Source organism: Odontesthes bonariensis, chromosome 18, assembly GCF_027942865.1.
Source record: "Odontesthes bonariensis isolate fOdoBon6 chromosome 18, fOdoBon6.hap1, whole genome shotgun sequence".
Lineage (NCBI taxonomy): Eukaryota > Metazoa > Chordata > Actinopteri > Atheriniformes > Atherinopsidae > Odontesthes > Odontesthes bonariensis.
In genome coordinates this window covers 21,006,167-21,012,081 of record NC_134523.1, presented here as the reverse complement: position 1 = coordinate 21,012,081, position 5,915 = coordinate 21,006,167, and positions in this window count along the sequence as shown.

The window sequence follows — 5,915 nt, the reverse complement described above, 5'->3', positions numbered from 1 at the left end:
TCTTCATTTTAAACTTTGTTTACATCCCAACTTTATTTTCTAGAATATGTTACAGGTCTCAAGTGCAAAAACAGATGTGTATCCACAAATGAAACGAAGTCAGTGAAAAAACATGAAGTATCATTCTTACTGTCTGCACTGATGCACAAATCAAAATAAATCTATGTCAAGGAACCATCACGAAAGGACGCCATGGTAGAAGATCTGGGAGTGAGAATGCGTTACTGGCAATAGAGGGAACTCTTGTTCTTCATCCTCATAAGATGATTATTTCAACTTCACATACAGTAAACAACAAACAAAAAAGATTGACCTTCATCTCTTTAAAGTGATCACGGACAAGACCACTGATGATCTCAGAGGGAAGATATTACACTATTAAGCAAATTCATCTGGTCAATGGAAACAACTGCGAATGATGAGCCGATGACACACTGACAGTGTGCAAAGCTGGGATCCAGACAGCAACAAGCTTTCCTCATCAATGCACTTGTTTTCATTGTTTTGATGTCTTCATTTTTTTATTTAGAAAATAAAATCTTTCCATGAGTAGTTGCGTCCTTGCACAGTACATTCTGTTGTGCAAAACATAACACAGTTCATGTTCATGGGCTTAAGTAACAGCATCACTTTGGTTATAGTTCCAGAAGGTCAGGTTAAAATGTCGAGGAGAAAAGATAAACACAGTATTACAATGCAAAACTGTCAACATATAAGTCCCAGAGCTGTAAAATAAAGGATAAAATTAGATAGCTTTGACTCCTAAAGAAAAGCAGTTTTAAGATGTGGACGTTAGATGTAGAGTTGTTTGAAATCAGTCAACCTCCCAGAACTGTTGACAGGCTGTGGTCCCGTCCTTCAACACATTTTAAAATGAGTTTTTATGAAAATGGAGTTCAAGGTTACCCAAGAAGCTCCTCAGAGAGGGTTATTGTTTTCTTGTTTATGTGGGAAAAAACCTCCGTCTGTAACAAACGTTTTTATTTTGATTATTTTGATTTTGTTTGTGATTTTTTTTTACATGCTTCTTTCTTCGCACTTTTCCCGAGAACACAAAATAAAGACTTAAAACTAGGAAAAGTGGTGATTGAAAGTACCTTTTTCATATCTTAAAAGCAACACAGACTTATGTGAACTTTGTCCTCAATCTTTTTGTCTCCACCACACAAACATGGTGGATTGCACGGTTCTTAATTGAGTGACATAACCTGAAAGTATCTGAGTGGTAGCGATGGCAAGAGCTAGTCAAATTCTCTAAATGAAAAGAAAATGAGCTCTTGGAGTTCCTTTGCAGCCTGGTTATGTTTTCAAAAATCAAATAAATTACTCTTCTCTCAGGAAACATCATAAGTATATGGAGTATAAGAATATGAACATTCCGAGGGGGTTGTCTTATTTGACTATCTGAACATGCTCAGACTGCATGTTGGGGCTCTCCCCCTCTCCAGCTTCCCCTGTGAGGCCTTTCCAGCAGCTGACTGCTGTTGTACTCTGCAGCTCCCAGGTGTGAATGAGTGTAACGTTGAATGTAAATCAGGATGTTGTTGGGAAACAGAAGAAATGCTCAGATAAGCCTCTCTGTGTGGAAAAAAAAGAAAAAAAAGGAAATAAAAAGCTCATGGTGAGGAATCCGGCGAGAAATCTCTGGGCACCTTTCCCATTTAAACTCCAGGGATTTAAACCAGCCTCCATTTCGCCTCAAATATTCAACAAAAAAAAAAAAAGCCAGCTCAATGTACAGCCAGTTTTTGAGTCCTCAAATGCTGTACTTGTTCTCAAAAGGAGGGTCGGCACATCACTGGTCAGATTAGCAAACAGAAGGCCACTGGGAGTTCATCTACGGCTGTATGGAGTAAATACCATTACGTAACATGTCTGTGTCTTTTTTTTTCTTTGTCTCTGTCTTAATTGGCCTGGGAGACACAGTCGCCATTTTCTTTGCATGTCAGATGTGTGTCAGCTGGAGCGGGGCACAAAATTCGCAGAAAGGCTTATGCAATTCATCATTGTGTAATAGTGTCTTAACGCCGCTGACCGGCCTGAAACTGAATGCTGCTTCTCTTCCGAGCAGTTCTGAATTGTTGCATCACCTCAGCAGTGATCTGTACATTTTCTGTGTATAATCCAAAACCTCTGCATATTCATTCACACAGCTGCAAAATCCCACTGAGAGACTGTGAAACAAGTCTGAGGGAAGGAGTTTTTTTTCTCTGCTGGACTTGAACTTTGATCTAAAGGTAAATCATGAACCGAAAGGAAACATGGCAGCGTGATTTATTGTTTTTGTTCCTTTGAAAATGTTAAAAGATCTGCTTTTGCTCCTGGAAAAAAGCTCATCACATTCAGGAACACTCAGCTGCATGAGTAAATTCAATCTTGAGAGATGCGCTGTGTATGTAAAGCAGGAATACAAACAGTCAAAAGCCATTTTCACTTATGAACACAAGAGATATTCAGGAAAATTTGGTGGCAATTCAGTGTGGACTCGAACAAAAAGCAGTAGCTGTCACATATGCACTTCAAAGTGGAATACTGTGTGTTGTAGATGGGTTCTCGCAGCTGGAAATGCAAGGGAGGGCTGATTGGAAAGAAGTCAGGGAACAGAAGATGTGGTGCATAAAGGTACACTGTGGGAAGTACACGACATCAAGAAGGTGAATGAGAACACCACATGTATTTGAACACATTTGCATTAGCGAGCGGGTGGAACGCGACATGCAAGTTACCAGAGGTCCGTTTCACGTAGCAGGTTTAGTGAAAACTCTGAGTTGGTTAACCCTGAAATGAGGGAAACCCTGAGTTTTCCGTTTCACAAAGGGAGGTAACTCAACCCCGAGAAAGAGGGGTAACTCTAGCCTGTTTCACAAAGAGAGGTAACTGAACCTCACGGTCAGTTACCGGAGTAACAGACTCTCTGAACCTAACCTGGTCGGGACCAGGTTTTATTCAAGAAACCTTGAGTTTCTTTCTGTCTCCGCCCTCTTTCAGCCACACACGCCATTTGACTTCCTCATTCATTCAGTCAGCAGAGCGAGTTCTTCTACTTCTATAAGTCCATTAGGCACAGTAGGAGGCGACTTTTTTCACGAACATGTCCTTTTGACAATGATCCCGTGGATGAAGGTGCAGCATTATTGCGCAGAGAATTAAATATTCATCGGGAGATGGTTATCAGACCGCGCATAGATTTTTGCATTTACAGACAATTATCTTTTTGAGCGGCAGCACCATCAGAATGTGTTGGGACAAAAGAAAAAAAAGACAAATAAATATTTGTATGAATAGGCTTAAAAAAGACATATATAGGCCTATTATATTTTATAAAGGCACTCGTGTCTTGGGGGTGGACTCCCTCCGGGGACTCCCTCAGCCACTGCCCTCCCGTTAGAGGTGGTGGCCACCACCCGTTTTACGGGCATCTGCCTTCTTTCTGTTGGCTCAGTAGAAGTCTGTGTTAGTTTAAATAGGCTTAATTATTTAACAGAACATGATATACCGTAGATGATGACTCTAAATTGTCCTTCGGAGTGACTGTGAGTGTGTGTGTATGGTTGTTTGTCTCGTTTGTCTCTATGTGGCCCTGTGATGGACTGGCGGCCTGTCCAGGGTGTACCCCGCCTCTTGCCCATTGACCGCTGGGATAGGCTCCAGCCCCCCCGCGACCCGACTGACGGATTCAGCGGTGTAGATAATGGATGGATGGATGATACAGATGAGAAGACATAGTTTATATGTGTGAAAACAGCATTATGTTGGGAATAAAATAACTGCACAGTCAAATAGCCACTTAATATTTATTTTACGTGTAAAACATGATCAAAATGAGGTAACTCCATGCCGAGGTCTCACCTGTTTGAACAATGTTTTTATATTTCATCTTAAACTGCTGCCAAGAGCGCTTCTCCCCCGCGGGATTGCACCTAAATGAAATTAAATGAATGGGCTACCATTCAAGCAGTTTCCCTGTAATATTATTGTGATTGCAAAGGACTACATTTAAACTTACACTTTTGCTGCTGCAACGCTGTTGCACTTATTTCTAAAAACGTATTGAAACTCGCGTATGAGCGCATTAAGATTTCCAATTCGAGGTTGGTGAAAAACGTAGCCCCTCCTCTTCCCCGTTGCCAAGGTGACTCGTCGAATCGGGGCTCCATTGATGCTGGCTTTTTAAAGTTGTGGTGCACACGCTAAACTCAAGGTGAACTTACTCAGAGTTGATTAACCTCACTCAAATCAGTGTTTCTGGAACCGAAAACTCAGAGTTTTCTATCTCAGATTAGATCAACTCAGAGATCAGGAATAGACTCAGAGTTGGTTGAACCTGCTACGTGAAACGGACCCCAGAAAGGAGTTTTAGGCAACAAACTTACCAGCTCGCACACTCTTTGGCAGTAAATACTCAAGAAAATTAACTGCCGCATTCACACAGTAGCCTCTAGCACATTGGTTATCCCTTAGAGGCAAAAAAAGCCACCCCTGCCTCAGCCCCGTATCTTTGTGTCCTTACACATTTAAAGCCGATGTCACAGAATCAACATAATTGGTTTGAGTGGAAAGTTCTGCACTATCAAAAAATTAAAAAATAGCATTCACTCAGTTTACAATGACAGTTTTCAAAGCTTAAGTTGTTTTCCCACTTGTCAAAATGTGCTCTTCAGGTGTCACTGTTCTGAGTAGCTCTAAGCCGGTCATGATTTGTTTCTGATTCTCCAAACTGAGAGCACAGTGACCACTGCAGACAAAACAGACTTCAGTGGGGCTTGATGCTCTGCACACGTTCTAATGTTCCTGTCTCATACACGGAAGAAGACAGTCAGTGGGGTTACATGGCACTGAAAGGATCGGATAATTGGCTAAATTACAATGAGAATGAGTTGAGCAAGGGTAATTATCCTTGGATATATGGCGGTGAATGAATCGAATTAAACTCAGGCATTAGAGAAAATGACGAATGAAGAGTAAGATGAAGCTACCTCCCTCTACATTTCGTTTGTTTTTATTGCACAAACGCGAATTCTCCATCGCGTTGTTTGTTTCTTTCCGACGGTGGCGACAACAGTAATATCGTCTCGTCAGACTTCCGGTTCACGAGCCCGGGAAAAAAATCTCGAGCATGCGCAGAACGCAAAGTCTAATTCACCACGTGCTTCACCGTCTACAAGCACGTTTAATTTGACCTTCAACCAAGTTATCTCGGGGTTTTAATCCGATCGCGAGTAACCCGATCCGATCCAATTTCTTGTCAGATTCAGGTGTCTACATGAACTTAATAACTCAGTCTTATTGTAATTTAACCAATTATCCGACCCTTTCAGTGCTATGTAACCCCACTGTCTAACAACAAAGAATGACCACAAAGGACAGTGTGCATCTTTTTGTGAAAAAAAAAAAAGTAGAGTGTAAGTGTATTTCAACCTGGAGAGACTCACATGGAGAGAGAGGGAGACAATTGCAAGGTTTATTGTCAATATTTCTTTGGCGCTCGGGCCCTGGCTGAGGACATGCAAGCTGAACCGCTGTGAGCTTGAAAGTCCGGCATAGGGAGATAGATGCTGGATATCTTCCCCCCGGGACCCGAACCTGGTGGCGGAGTCGTACGAAGGAAGGAGATGCCGAGGACCTTGAGACACCAGGTGGAGATGGGGAAGTGGTGGGATGCAGCTGCTGGCGAAAGGTAGAACCCAGGAAGGAGCGTCTATATCTGGATCTGATGGTTGATGAGCGATTGGTCACAGCTGGTGAGTCTGCCATGTTTAAAATGCGGCTAGCCTTCATTTCAACCTGGAGAGACTCACACGGAGAGAGAGGGAGACAATTGCAAGGTTTATTGTCAATATTTCTTTTGCACTCGGGCCCCGGCTGAGGACATGCAAGCTGAACCGCTGTGAGCTTGAAAGTCCGGCATAGGGAGA